This window comes from Vicugna pacos, chromosome 7 (assembly GCF_048564905.1).
Source record: "Vicugna pacos chromosome 7, VicPac4, whole genome shotgun sequence".
NCBI classification, from domain to species: Eukaryota; Metazoa; Chordata; class Mammalia; order Artiodactyla; family Camelidae; genus Vicugna; species Vicugna pacos.
Window position 1 is genome coordinate 80,241,264 of NC_132993.1, and position 14,616 is coordinate 80,255,879.

General features: G+C 43.1%; 1 long non-coding RNA gene across 4 annotated transcripts in view; it reads right to left on the reverse strand.

Moving 5' to 3' along the window:
* LOC116281343 (uncharacterized) overlaps nucleotides 1-14,616 on the reverse strand; it is a 133,588-nt gene that overhangs the window by 77,318 nt on the left and 41,654 nt on the right. The window contains exon 4 of one of the 4 annotated variants that reach the window (XR_012074746.1): nucleotides 9,019-9,159. The exons of the other annotated variants lie outside the window; for them this stretch is intronic. This is a non-coding gene — a long non-coding RNA (uncharacterized lncRNA). The remainder of the gene's footprint in view (nucleotides 1-9,018; nucleotides 9,160-14,616) is intronic. 4 annotated transcript variants of the gene reach the window in all.

Sequence of the window (14,616 nt, forward strand, 5' to 3'; positions counted from 1 at the left end):
AAAAAAGAAGAGTCTAAGGAATTAGGGAAACAATTCATTCATTCATTCATTCTGGAAATGTTTATTACCTACCACTTTCTGCATATCACATTTGCTGAGAATATTGTGTTATGCAAGAAAGTCCAGCTCTCTGTTCTCATAGGGCTCACGTTTTAGTAGGAGCATTACGACATTAAAGAAAAGAGTCACCGGGATGGTGAACAAGTACTATTTGTGACAAACACAACCTCACCCCCACTGCCACTGGGCACAGCCTCCCTCTGCATGCCAGAGGCTCCCTGAATTTCTAGTCCTATGGGGCAACTGCCCGATGATCACTTTACACTGGAAACACAGTCTCAATTCAGTAAATGACTTAGCATGAAATCTTCTCCCTCCCCCAGCTCAGGACCTCCTCAGACTGGAAGGAAGACGGGCCCCAGGGTCGCTTCTCCCCTCCCTGCTAGTTGCTGTATTGCTCCCTGTCTGGGGCGGGGTGGGGAAGGGAGGAGAAATGAGAGACAGGGTATTTATTCACACTGGGCTGCATGGCTTTCGGCCTGGTGAGGTTAGAGCCGGCTCTCTTGGTTGGTCCAACCTCATGGCCCTGTGGGAAATTCCCCTCGGAGACACCCTCTCTCTGCAGTTCTCCTGACCAAGGTGATGCAGCTCAATTCCAGCAGGGTGTTTTGCCTCCTTTATCAGCCCACGGCAGCAACTGTTCACCACCAGTTCTTCTTGTTTAGGCCTCATTGTCCTTTCTGGATGTTCTAATGACAGGACTCAGGACCACCCCACATGAGCGACCACTGCTTCCTTACCAATGACAACCCTAGCCCTACTGTGTTCCTACCATCTCCTAGATTAACAAAATAGGGAGATTTCCAGTCACCAAATGGCCCCAATTCCTGAAAGCACCCAATCTAGAATGAGCCCTCACTTCCTTAAACCCTCCCTGACATCACCCAGCACAAGCCAAGTCCTATGACAAGTCACTCCTGACTCCACTTCCCAAGACACCCACCTGTGGCTCCTCTTGGGTGCAGTTTCCTTTGCTGCAGCAAGTTAGTATATCAAATTTTATTTGGCTATGGAGTGTTCCTGGTGGCTTTTGATAAACAGGCTTCAACGGTCCCAGAAGTGATGTGCAACCATAATAAATGTCTATAATATGTGGTATTGGCTAAGTAGACAATTAGTGCCTTGAGGAATCAGTTATTGGAAGGTGGGAAGGTCGTGATACACACCATGAAGTGGTGAAACATGGGTAAAATTGCCCCCTCAGGTTACTTGGAAGGTAAATAATGTACTTAATGAACTTGCAGCTCTAGGGAAAGGGGTGGAAAACAACATTAGTAGATGTGTTGGCTGTTGTTGACAAGATACCACACAAAAAGGATAAATTCAGAAAAGTATCCGCAGGTGTACAAGTAAGAATGAGAAAGAAAGGAAAATCTGGAAATTCAGAGACTTGCAGGCTGAATGAAGAAAGCTATTCAACTCCAACTGGGAAAAGATAAAACTGAGAAGGCCTCTGAGCAACGAGGGCCAAATAAAACTCAGCCTTGAGATAAGGGTCAATTCAAGACCGCTGCTTTTGAGTTGTCAAAAGCTTGGAATAGATTTAGATGCCTCAGAGTTAAGGTTCAACTAAGGAGGTGATGCCCAGAAGGTCTTTTTCATTGAAAGAAACATTTCAGTCAATAGAGAAAGTGTGGAACTTCCATTAAAATCTGGAGCTCAAGGAGTGGACAATTAGGGTGAGAGAAAGAAAGAGCTGGCATGCAAAGAATTACAGAATAATCCAAGTATGACTAGAAAAGAATTGTGGATGTGACCACATGGAGCTGAAAGGAAATCAACCAGTTCAAGGGCCAGCAAACATTCTTTTGTAAATGGACATACAGTAAATATTTCAGGTTCTTACAGGCCATATTAAGTCTGTTGCAACTACTCGATTCTGCTGTGGTAGAGCCAAAGTGGCCACAGACAACATGTGAATGAACAGATGTCTCTGTGTATTGCAAATAATAAAACTTTATTTGCAAAAATAAGTAGTGGCCTGGACTTGGTCCATGGGTCAGAGTTTGCTGCCCTCTGAACTAAATTAAAAGCCCAGTAAGCTTTGAAATGACTTGTATAGCCAAGGAATCCACAGGCTAGATTAGAAAAAGTCTGTGACTATTTGAATTGTGAAACAACTCTACCCATATTGCTGTTCCACGGAGCCCTGTCCTAGACCCTTTCCTCTCATCTCATATTCTCTCCTTGGTGAGCCTAGTCAGAGCTCCTTTAGTTGCAAGAAACATTAACCCACTTGAGCTGGACTGAGTCCCAAAAAGGAGAATTAAGGGCACAGACTGTTATTAATTACAAGCTCCTGAAAACCCAGGAAGCTAGCTACTCAATCTCAATCTCTCGTCTCTCTCTCTCTCTCCCCCTCCATTCTGATTTATTTCGATGACTCTGTAACCAGCTTCCTATGCTCCTCTGTTAATATGCTGGACTATGAGCCTCGGGTATCCACCCTGATTACCAGCTATGACGGGGGAAACCCAGTCAGCATGACACAAACTTGCATTCTGGACTCTGCCCTTGATTGTGAGGCAGTTTAGTGGTGGTCCAGGGGAAGGAAAAGGGACTGAGCTACAGAGATAGCCCTGAGAGTATCTTACAAGGCTCCACAGTCCTTCCTGATGTGGTCCTTGACTACCTCTCAACGTCACCCCTCCTGACTCTTCTGTAGCTCCCGTGCCCCCCAGCCATCCGGCACTGGTCTTGCCATCCCATCCTCTTTCTCTTTTTCCCCAAGCCTTCACCCAGGCCAGTCCATCCGCCTAGGAGCATACTTTCCTCTCTCTCCCGTCTAACCCCTTCTTGTCTACTATAGTGGTCATTCCATGTAGGCAGAATTTCCTCCAACCAATCTATCAAGACAAGGTTAGATACCCCTCCTCTGTACTCCTTCAGCTCCCAGATCACTGTAACAGTGGTAACAGGTACTTATCTACCTCTCCAACGAGGCCAGAAGCTTTCCCCAAACTTGTGCCTCTGTCTGCCTGGCACATAGTCAGTGGTCGATAAATGCTTGCTAAACAAATGGCTCCATCAGCTCCCCAGATTCCCCTTCCTTCTCTGCTCCACTCAGCTGAGCTTCCCAGTCAATATTCCAGCAACAGTTTTACAAACGTTTTCAATCCTCTCACACTCTACATTACCATGAGCCCTGTTCATCCTCTATCCTGATTCAGTTCAAACTTCTCTTTTCTTCCTGGGCTGCTCAACACTGTTGGAAAAACGACAGGGAGATGCTGGATGGTACCATTTCAGTCGAAGAGCTCCAGTCTCCGTGGAGCAGCGAGTGGAATTCAGCACTTTTGTAACTTTTCCTAGTCTGACACATTTTCCATCCCCTGGGTAGCTGCTCTAGGATCTCTCTAACTTAAGTCTTGGTCTGCTGCTGTCACACTCTGGCCTGTCCGGATATATTGAGAGAGCTATCTGTGGGAGAAGGTGAGCTCCCCCTCCTTCTATTCTGCCATCTTGAAGCCCCTCTTGGGGGAGCTGTGAAGAGAGGGTTCTCTGAAGTCTGAGGACATGGGGACTTGGGTTGCATCCATAGCTGGGTTTTAGACTACATGGTGAGGTGAAGCAGGAGATGATGGAATCTGCAGATGCCTTCAAGACAAACTCTTGTAAAGCGCGGTGATGTTGTTCTAGCCACAGAGCCTTAGTCATTGGAGCACAGCAGGGAATCTGAGGACAGCAAGGTGGCTGTTATTCAAATGCATGCCTCAGCCAGCCCTTGGACACCTGCCTGTACACACAAGAGAAAGAAGCAAAAACTGCAAGAACTGTGTCTTTGCATATTGAAGCCCATGAAGGCCTAGATAACACAGCTTTGGAGCATGACAACAGAGAACACTTAGAGGGGCCAACAGCAGGAAATGTCCAGGTCAGAAGAAACAGTGAGCAGGACCACGGCCCAGAGCAGTGATGGTGGGCCAAAGAAGTGACCTCTGTAACTGGCCATGCGGCAGCAGCCACCCACGGGGGCCACCGGCAGGAGACCCATGGTGCCCAGTGGGCATTACGGAGACCTGGACACCACAGAGTGAATGTGTCCCTGAGCATATGAAAGACACTCTGGTAACTCCTGAAATACTTAAATGGCTCATTGAGGGGCTGCTGGACCTAGAGAAAAACGAGATGCAGAGCTCGAGTGACCAGGGTTCCACTTGACTACCCTTCCTAATCTTTACCCTGCCTCTGGGCACTGAATTTGCTCCCACTTCACAGAGAAAATAAGGGCCATGAGACATAGGCTTCCATCATTTCTTACCTCGTCTCCAATTACCAAAGCCAAATTCTTGACCTGCATTCCAGTGACAGGAATGACAGGAATGAGAGAGAAAGAACATGCTAGAACATCCATCAGGGGCTGGAGGGAGTGCTGACGAGAAGGAACAAAGGGGTGTGAGCAAGTCAGAGTCTGAGGTGCATGAACTCAGGGCTTTATCTTAGGGAAACTGAAAGAAAATCTAAGCTTCGTTCTCCTGTTAGAGGAGGCACCACTGTCCTCCTCTAACAATAGTTCCTTTTTAATTATCTTTGGAGTTTCAACGACAGGTACAAGTGCTCGGCATCTGGTAAAAGCAAGACAAATAAGCGAACGAGCAAGTACATGAATGGAAGAATCTCCTAACTACGATGGCTTGATGTCTCCTAGAAAAAAGAGATTTGAGGAAGAGTGGTTTGATAGCTGGAACACAGTTGGCCCAGGGACCTTATTTAGATCCATGAACGTGGATACAGCACAGAGGCTCAGACTCTGGGCAGACAGGGAAAACTCACTCAAATCCAGACCATGTCTACATCAATACTTCACAATTTTTTTTAATTGCATGACCCACCTGGAAAAAGCCTTACCTGCCATGAGGGTTGAGGGCTAGGAGGGAGTGGTCTGCAAAGGGCAGCGGACAGGGCTTTGTAAGGACATTTTTAAAGCAAGCAACATGAAGAGAAGAAGCGAGGAAAACAGAAGAAACAGCAGGCTTCCTACACACAGAACCAAGCCACTGTGGCAGCTTCAGTCTGGGAGAGTTTGCAAGGGACAGACGCCTTCATCTGAGGAGGGGTCCGACTCTGGAAGAGTGAGGGAGTTCCACCTGCTGAGATCTTGTCTGAATCCCTTTACAGGTGAACTGTTGGATCAAAATGCCCTCCCAGGGAATGGCTTGCTTGGACCTGCAGGTAAGATGAACCAGGGTTCTTCTTCAGCCTTGGCCAAAAAAATTTGGCTTCTTATAGAAATGCAATAAACTTAAAAGCAGTAGGTCCATTATTTTTGCTCTCAAGATTGACATTTATCAATAAATATCAGTTTATGCCTAGCCTAGACATGTGATATATTGTCACACATGTCACATTTGCAGTAAAAGAAAAAACTTCACTGACCAAAAAATAAAATAAAAAATTAAGCAAATCATTTAAATTAAATATTTTCTTTATTTGATTTCATTTTCCAGTTGTTTTAACTTAATAGAATTTTTTCCCTTGATTTCAAACTATATAAATGCCTTTTGGCTGAATGATGATTAGCTTTCCAGCCCGATAGCCCTTTTCTGTCAATGGCAATTAAATCCATAAAGATGATTTGCTTTCTAACTGTTTGAGATCTTTATTTTCCCTTTGCACATCAGAAATTTTGCTCAAGTCAACTAAATTTTGTTAGGAAGATTGTACTTGATAAGACAGGATCCAAAACCCCTAAATTAAAATGCACATCCCAGGAGCATGCCAACTGCAAGGTGTTTTATTGTGTAATTATTATAGGGCTTTGTACATACTGATAAGCTGAAAACCAGATCTACTCGTCTTTTGTGTCTTCATAAAGTGCATTTCCTAGGATCACACCTCTCCTTGTTCTGATACAAAACTCCACAAAATTTTTAAATGTTCTTTACTATTGAGTGGCTACATATTTTTATGTGGGATTTTAAATCTCATTATTTCAAATGATCATTACCCACTACTCAGTGAGTATAGGTAAATCTTTTAGGTAAAAGTGAACAAAGTAGACCCCAAGGCTATTTAAAAAAAAAAAAACTCTGCATTTTAAAGTTCTTTTCAAACCATAAAAACAAATAACCAAATCAGAATCAAATACAAAGCTTTGATTCTTCCTTTTTTCCCTGTTTCTACACCATGCAAATCAATTTTATGTGTTAATGTCCTTTTTAAAATGGCCTTTAAGGTCTTGAAATCCAAAGTTAAACCCTTCATTCATTTCTCTGACAATGAAACACAATCTAGTTGATCTCAAAGTTTCATACAGAACGTCATTTTTTTTCTACCTGGCTTTATTCAACAGTCTAAATGCAGCTAGATCCTACCAATGATCAGTGAGAAGTACTTAATGCAGATATTCAGAAAGAAAAATATACATTTAAAAAATTCTCTATTCTAGAGAATAGGGAGAAATTATTCCCAAGTTGTCTCTGTCCTAAATTCTCAGATAGGAAAGACAAACCAGCCTGCACTCCATTATGCCCACAGAAGGTACCTGGTCAAGAAAATCTGAAATTGTTTTTCTCCATTTCACGTTAGCTGAGGACTAGACCTTAGGCCATCTTATTCCTCTGGATTCTTTTCTTTTATCTGAGTATAACACTTGTTTCTGTGTGCCATCATAGAGGTGTGGGCAACGTTATTTAATTGTAATAAGAACAAAAACTGCTAATTACAAAACTTCTTCTGCCAGGAACTGAACTAAACACTTCACCAAAAAATTGTGTGTGCGCGTGCACATGAACACACACGTGTGTACACGCTTGCGTGCAAAATCAGACATGTGTGCGCCTGTGTGTATTTAATTTCACAACCCCAATAAGGAGATCTTACTACCTCCGTTATTAGCGTGAGAAAAATAAAGTTTGGAAAGTTTAAGTAACTTACCCAAGAAAATGCCAGCGGTATAAATTAAACCCATGCCTCTCTGATTAATAGTCCATGCCCTTCCCTCTCCCCCGAAAGCCGTACCGTATTTGTTGTACACTCCTCGTTTCTAAAGCGTTTCTCAACAAGAACATGGGCCTCCAGCCCCAGAGTCATTAGGGCAAGGTCTCCATTTTACTGGAAACCCAGAGCAAAACTCCAACTTTCAAGCTTTCAGGGGCTTCTGAGATTTCCCAACATGAAAGCCTGCGTGGCAATGAAGATGACACATCAGTTGTGTTCTCTGACACTCACTCATACCCGGGAGTCAGAGGGAAAGAAATAAAACAACATAACCACTGTTTACCTCCCTGACAACTTCCCCCACCTTGTAGACTCAGAGGAATAATTAGCTGCTCTCGCTACTCTGAAGACAGGTTCCAAAACACAACTCAAACCACAAATGCAATAAACTGTTAGCTTCTTCGGAGAATCAGAAAGCGGTTTCACGCAAGTCTAAATATCTTTACGGTAGTAGAATCACTGATGTATTTTTGTTTTTTCTTTTATTTTTTATTTTTATCTTACTGATGTATTTTTAAGAGGAGCAAAGTCAGAAATTTACTGTCGTGAAAACTGCCTTTTTCCCTCCATGGCACCTGCATATAATAAAACACTTTATGATCAAGCATAAGATCGTTAAAGTGCATCACGCATGTACAGACCCACTTTGAATTTTTTAAAAAAATTTTAAAGGAAGAAGAAGGTGCCACTCTTTCAACTGAACATAAGTTTTTCTTTAATTCATAGGAAAGAAAAAAAGAGCTCTTCTATAAAGCAACATCTGTGCAATGCTGTTGAAAAGTGCTGTTCCGATCAGTTTCAAACACAAGGGACTTTGTAGGACTATTTCTTACAACCGATAGTTTAACTTCCTCAAAACTCATTCTCCACTGTTCACTTGTTCAAATGACATTTGATCCATTTTTCTTAATTTAATATTTTGTTACTACAGTGAAATTTAAAAAAGCAAGAGAATCAGACATAATAACTGCAGCTTTTCCCTTTTATACAACAATGCAGGGGTGAAAGAGCTGAATAGTCCCCCACCCTGAAGGCCCTATGACAGGAATATGGAATCTCTGAGAATTTCCAAAATACTAATTGATGTATTTTGCCCATTTTTGAAAATTCATAATTTCCAAGAAGTTATTAAAAACCTGAATTAGTAAATTCATTTCTCATTTGCAGAAAACATGGAAACAACTTCCTTAACTTTGATGATAGGAAAAAAAGCAAAAAGCAAAGAAAGTGAATTGTTAAAAGCCACAAATATTAGTAATAGCTTTGTTCTCAACAGTTTGGAAAATCAGATTTTCAACAGGACAAATAAACATGACCTGAAATTGTTTCAGACAAGGTGAATTTTCATTTTTTATCACCAACCAAAAGTGCTTTCTCAGTGAGGACAAATGCATTCTGACTTGATGAAAACAATAGACTGGTAATAAGAATGTTATCTATGATTAAGAATCTACCATATGCCAATACTTTACTAAACACATTACATAAATTACCTCATTTAATTTAATTCTCACTTAACATATAAAGAAACTAATGCTCATGAGGGTCACAGCACCAGGAAGCAACACAATATATTGGTTAGACCATTGTTTTGGGTTTGTTTAAAACGGGTAGTTGGTCTATTGGAGTCATTTTATGGCTGTTACAGGCAATGACAACCTCCTGCATAATCAGTGGAGGGAAAGGAAGCTCAGTCTAGTAGGCAGGATAGCCACTCTCCAAAGTGTAGCATGGTCACGGGCAACCGTGTGTCATGAGATCTCCAGGTCGGCAAGAAACACTTAATGCTGGGAAAACATTGGAAGGGAGAGTTTCCCGCTCTTCCCTTCCTTGGACCCATGCCTTCCTCTTTGATGAGGACATTTGGATTTGCTTTCACACAAACTCTCCATTTCTTTCCATCAGCCCTTCAGTCCCTCATTCACTCCAGTGGGACTATCTGTTCACATCCTCCCCACCAATCTGTAACTCCCACTTCCTCTGCACCCAGCTCTCAGCTTCCAAAAGCCCTTCTCTGACCTGCTGCTCTCCAGGGCTGATCACCACTCACTGCTTTCTTTCATCCTTCGCTATGGTGCTTGGAATCTTGCTTTCCCAACCAAACTGTAAGTTCTTCCAGGGCCAGAATTCTGCTTCTGCGTCTCCTGTCTTTCCAGGTGCCTGTTAAATTAATGCACTAATGACAATTGGATTCTTCTTTATGGTCAAAATGTTGACTGCAGAGGGTATGACTTCCAAACCACACGAATCTGTCAGGATACCTATGACCCAGGGACTCACTAAGACTGCTTTAATGCATTATTCACCCGGTTTATTGATTCAATTTTCCATCTGTAATAAATGTACATGCCGTCTTCCCAAACAATATCTCAGCACATAGAAGGTAATTCAACTTCACTTAAAACCTGCCACTGGTTTCTGCAAGCCACTACTGCACTTACTTTTTATGAGCTCAGAGCTCTTGGGTCCATGCAAATTTTTGTCTGTGAATGAACCTTCTTAATTACATCACTCTGGATTTTGATCATATCTCATTAAGTAACCCTACCCATCTGTATTAGTTCATTTAACTTGTGCTGTGATATCATCAAACCCAGACTTCTTGGTGGTTTGGTAACATAAAAGTTTAGGTTTGGCTCACACAAGTCCTTGCTTTGAAGAGCAAGGCTCTCCTCCATCTAGTCACTACAGCGGGAGAAGAGATCAGATTGCCTCCACCTAAGAGTAACTCATGTCTCTTTCACTTTTAGTCTATTGGCCAGAACTGGTCACGTGGTCACAATCACTTGCAAGGGAAGCTGGGAAATGTAAGGAGGCACAGAGACATTCAGGAAGCATTTATTAACAGTCTATGACACAGCATCCTTCAAGGCCCAATCAAATGTCTTTTCCTCCACAAGGTTCTCTCCAGTCTTCCCCAAACAGGTATGATCTCATCTTCGCTGCAAACTCCCACCACCCCACTGGCCCACGTCCATGATTTCCATAGTTTATATTCTCTGCCATACATGGAATGTGCTTGTCTTATCCACACTTTTCAGACCCTAAGCTCCTTGAAGGAGGGGCTGTGTCATACTCAGCTCTTTAAGGCCCCTTTCAAAACCTAGCACAGCTCAAGGATCTTTGCTAAGTTCACAAGAATCAGATAGGGACCCAAGAATGTAGGAATCCAAAAGCACCTTTGAGAAAACCTAACGGAAAAAAAGAAGCAGCAAAGTTTATTGAAATTCAAAAGCAAAAGCCTCCCGTCACAAAATGCTTTCTCATTTTCTCATGTTTGGTGGGCACAGCAAGATGGCATCATTTGAAAACACCAGCCATGACCGAACAATATATTAGAGATTTGTTGAATATTGGCAGTTTATAAAAGAAATGTTGCTTTGAACAGTCTCAGCCAGGCAGAGCTCCCTCTCTCCCAGCACTGCTTTAAAAGTTAGAAGGCAGCTTTCTGCCCATTCCAAATCACCAGAAGTGAAGTATCAAGTCGTAAGTACCCCCCAGTGACTGACTGGGCTAGCTGGTGAGGGTTTTTTCCCTTCTACTTTGCAGAAAGAAAAGACAGTAAAAGTTCCTTCAGCAAGCTGCCAAGGTGCTCCCAGGCCATTGTGCAGAATCATTGTCAGGTTAAATTAGGGAGTACAGACTCCATGAGTGTAAAAAAATCAATACTTGATGGAAGATTGCTCCCCGGAAAATCTGTTTTGATTCCAGGATTAATTTGCGACCAAAGGCTTCTGCAAAATGACATGCCATTAGTCAGAAAATGAACACGTTCTATCCTTGAAACTGGATGGAAATATGTCAGCTGATTGACCCACTCAGTCTCCTCACTCTCTGGGTAGAAAGAAGTGGGTGTGGTAGCTATGTGAACTAGTGCCCCAAACCTGGTCCATTTTCAAAACAGGATAAAAAAAATTTTTTTTGAGTCCAGTGTGAATTGGGAGTAGTCTCCAGGCCATTGTTGGAAAGCAACTGCAAATGTGTTTCGTCAAGGCAAATGCATTTGTCTGGAAGGCCCGACTCTCCTGAGTTTTCTAAGCCTCAGAATAAACCCTACTAAAAATCTTAAAATAAAACAAGGAGTTTGCCCCCAAAGCAGTGACCTGCAATATTAATGACAATGTGATGTCTTTGTCATATATAAAGTAACACTCCTCCCACTCTTGTCTCTTAGATTTCTTCAGCTAAAAACTTTGGCAAGAGACAAGTTCCAGCTCTTCGTTTGTGCTAATGTCACTGGTCTGCAGGGGCTTTTCCCAACTAGTGCCGCGAGATCGGCTGCAGGGATGAAACTCGTTCCACAGACCCTCACACACAGAAATATCACTTGGCTTTATTTCCTTTTTATCAAATTAAGTCTGATTCTGAGGTCACCAGTCATTATTAGGAACGTTTCTCTCCTCCTGAAAAGTGATGTAAAGGGTCCAGGAGCTTTGACAGAGCACATGTTCAAGGACATCCTTCTGTCCTTCTGTCCAAACTGGTCACCACCAATAGCCTCAGGGTCCAAGCCTGCACGATCTCTTAAGGGCAGAGGGTCCTTTTCCACTCAGGCCTGGAAAACCTTGCCAACCTTGGAGTTCCAGTGCCAAGAATGAGGCTTCTCTCTCCTCTCTGCTTTCTGCCATCTTCCCTAAAAGACACGCACCTCTCTCTCCTCCTTCCTGAGTCTTCCTCGATCAGCTCATCATTGCCAAAACCAACAAGGAAAGGGGGTTGTTTTCAAACGACCAAGGTTTCCATTTTGTTTGGCAAGACAGCACAAACTCCTGGTGAGCTTGTGGGAATGGGAGAGGGAAATTAAGGGGCCACAAAATCCACTGAGTATGTCAATAATTCACGCAGCCGCAGACACACCCCGAAGGATGCTTCTGCCACATCTCCCCTGAAGCTTCCTGCCCCTGCCTGCCAACACACAGACCTCATCTCCTGGTGCAAAAGGACATTCTAATCTACTTGCTGAGGTGCTCTGGCCCCGCACTGTGGCTGCTAACAGCGTCAAGCATGCTGACTGTGTGGAACAGAAAGGGGGTGTCACGACATTAGATGTTTGTATTCATTTCACTGGGAGAGGAATCGCCAAGGTGAAGCTCACCTCCTTCTCTGAGCGCCTTTCCCTGCAGATACCAAAGATAAAGACAGCAGCCGTACAGCTAACAACCAGGCAGCAGAAACAGTCCCTGCAGGAGCGGGCCGCGGGGCTGAGCCTCGTCACCCACGGTGACTTCATTAGAATCCGCTTACGCAGGAGTAAATTAAGATGGCAGGAGATTGTCTTGAAACCTGCATTTAAAAAAGAAAAGCTTCAAAATTGCCATGTTGGCGCTGCTGCTTGGGATGCTCCCAAGAGTTCCTTGTGATCTCAGCTTAACAGCTCGTCCTCCTGACTCTAGCTCCTGTTGACAGTAGTCGGCGTTCAGAAGAGAAAAGGACCTTAGAGGAGAAAACAGATGTCGACACCCAGCGGATAGCACGCCAGCCCGCAGTCCCACATAAAGCAGCTAATTCCCATATTTCAATTTGCTTGGGAAGGCTGAGTCCCGCAGGCACCCCAATTAGTGACCCCGGGGTTCAATTACGATAGTGTGAATCTTCACACTTTAAAAACGTGTGGATTGTTGTAAAACTAAATAAATAAACCAGATGACTAAACAAAGTTATATGAGGTTCCTTCACTCTTGCTTGCAAATGGGAAGAGAAAAGCCACATCAAACACCAATATGGTCCAGTCACACATAACAATCATGTTTACTCTTTCGCAGAGTTGCTGATCTGCTACGACTATCCAAAAATAAAAATAAGATTTCTGAGCAAATGGAAAGAGAGCTGTCAAAATCCAGTCCCACTAGACGTAAAAGAACCATTTCAATGAAATTAAGACCACTATCTCTGAAATCTTTCCCCAAGTAAATGAAGATTGAAGAAGGTGGCGTTCCAATTGATAACACCAAAATATTTCCACTTTCATGTAAGGATGTTAAACACTAGGGCTCAGTTACTGAAAGCCCCTCTTTTATTTCCTCTTTAGAACATCACCCTCCATACTTGCCACAGCTTAAGGTAGGGACTGGAATCTTAATAAGGAATCTGGAAACATGGACTGTTTGGCTAAGTCGTCCACTAGCACTAGAAATCTAGGGTCTTCTACAAAGTACCAGACTTTTCTAAACCACAGAAACCTGGGAAGATTTTTAGATCATGTCTTCAGAACTCCTGGTACTTCCTTTCACAGACAAACTGAAGAAGAGGTGTTTCCATACAGAGTGCATTGAAGATATGCTATCTGAATATGCACTGAGGAAGAGGTATTTGAAATAAGTTCTGCTAGGTCTCCAAATGTGACCAGTCTTGAATGGTAAATGATGACCCCAAACACTGATTCCCTCTGATTCTGTCAGATTTAAGGCAACTTAATGCCAAAATTCTCAATAGACTAATAACGTTTATTGACAGAGCTTAAATAACAGTACCTGTGTAAATTCTTTGTTTATATTTAGACAACCTAACCAAATCAGCCTTGAAACCATGTTGAAAGAGAAAGAAGATATTCAAGATATATCTGTAGCTAATTCAAAAGAGTCTTCTTAAAATTTTAAAATAAAAGAATTCTTGGTTATTCTCCCCAAACCATGTAGTGAGAATGGGCAAGTTTTAGGGCCAGCAAGGTGGAAATATGTTTCTTGAAAAAGCCCTTGTCTGCTCTTAAATAATGTCTACACGTATGGCCTCTGAAAAAGCCACTGATTTGTTCAAATCACATTTTCTGGTCTGAAATGTTTCATCTTAAGCATTGTTTTATGAGGGGTTACAGGGATGTAACCCCTAAAAGGTGAGCACAGACAGAGGACCAAAGAGCCCAGAACTCCAGAGGAGAACCCGACCACCTGCCCACATTGCCTTTGTCTTCACCACACTCAGATGGCTGGGGTCTTAGAAGCCACCAGAGAGCTGTGAAGCGGGGCTACCACAGAGTCCAGTCTAGGTGCATCAGTCACTACCACCACACACACACACACACACACACACTGATTCCAAGATGCTTTCTCAGCTGTAGAAACCAGAGTCATGCCACTGGCATCAGAGCTGAATTCCAGGCTGTCCCACCACCACCACATCACTCCCACCCCTACTTCAGTTCACACAGTTCAACCTTTCCCAACTAGCTCAGCTCCCAGTGCCCTTTCCCTTCCATCAACAGCTCAACAGCATTTACCAGGCACACTGACATGTGTTGTTCCTTAACAATATTTTTTGGAGGTCCTTGCTCTAAGTGGAAACATGAAGCACTAGGAAGGCATAAGACTTGGAAGCCAAATGAAGTGGGATCAAGATCTGATTGGGAGACCCTTAGGGAAATTACCTAAGCTTGGTTAGCCTAACTTTCTGGTCCATTAACCATCCAAGAGGTCTTGATTAAAAAAAAATGGACTTGAGCCCTGGTTCGAGGAAGATGCTCAAAACATCTTTACCCCTCCCCCCTGCACTTTAGAACCTTCACCATGTGCATACTCCTTGTCTTTCCAGCTATACTGTGAACCCCTCAAATGGACTGACCACGCCCTTACTAGGCACTTTGAAGGTAGCATGCTGTGACTTGAAGTTAAAGAGAATGGGTTC